Source organism: Echinops telfairi, unplaced genomic scaffold (assembly GCF_000313985.2).
Source record: "Echinops telfairi isolate 266 unplaced genomic scaffold, ASM31398v2 ScPeMD7_7469;HRSCAF=8507_1, whole genome shotgun sequence".
NCBI lineage: Eukaryota > Metazoa > Chordata > Mammalia > Afrosoricida > Tenrecidae > Echinops > Echinops telfairi.
The window spans coordinates 38,392,349-38,393,154 of record NW_022111373.1 but is presented as its reverse complement, the minus strand read 5'-3'; the positions used below and the strand labels follow the sequence as shown (position 1 = coordinate 38,393,154).

The 806-nt window shown below is 42.9% G+C and overlaps 1 non-coding gene across 1 annotated transcript; it reads right to left on the bottom strand.

The window, feature by feature from the left end:
- Positions 1–336: 336 nt before the first annotated feature.
- On the bottom strand, positions 337–520 carry LOC115873800. Its single transcript, XR_004048596.1, has one exon. It is a non-coding gene; the product is annotated as a U2 spliceosomal RNA (small nuclear RNA).
- Between the last annotated feature and the right edge of the window lie 286 nt (positions 521–806).

Here is an 806-nt window from a genome sequence, read left to right as displayed (position 1 = left end):
ATATCTTTGAATAGCCAGGCAACATCCACCTTCTCCATTACATTTGTTTTTGTCTTCAGCAATTGTGCCCAGAGGGTGAGCATCACAGAATGCCAGGCTGTTAGAACAAAGGGTTCTGGCATTGAGAGAGGGCATGAGCAGAGGCCCAATGTCCATCCATAACCTCAGTGTATTGCCATATAAATATATGTCCTTGGGCCAATACCTCTATTTTCATGAATTAATGTATTAACATAAGGACACATCTATGCTTATACCTCTATCTATATCTATTCTTTTTTTTAGAGAGAAAAATTTAAACAATGCTTCATTTAAACCTTTGTTTTTTCTCCCTGAAGACAGTGCACCATTCCTGGAGGTACTGCAATACCAGGTCGATGCGTGGAGTGGATGGAGCAGCTCCTATTCCATCTCCTAATTCCAAAAATCCATTTAATATATTGTCCTTGGATAGAGGGCGTATCAGATATTAAACTTATAAGAACAGGTACTACACTTAGCCAAAAGTCCAAGAAGGGATTCTATCCATATCGTTTCTTCCGGATCATTCCTCTGTTTCCTTTTACCTTCCTCCTGCCCCAGCATCATGCTCCCCCTACTTCCACCTCTTAGTAATTCCTCTCAGCTAGATTGCTGTTGGTCCAACACCCCTAGGATCTCTACATCCTTGTTGTTAATTTTAATTCTCTAGTTGTTCCCTGTCTATGGTGTTGTGGCTCACCACTCCCTTTCCCCACCTCCTTCTCTCTCCAGTCCCTCTGGGACCATCGGGCCCATTGCTTTCTCCTCAAGCGTGCTTCCCATGC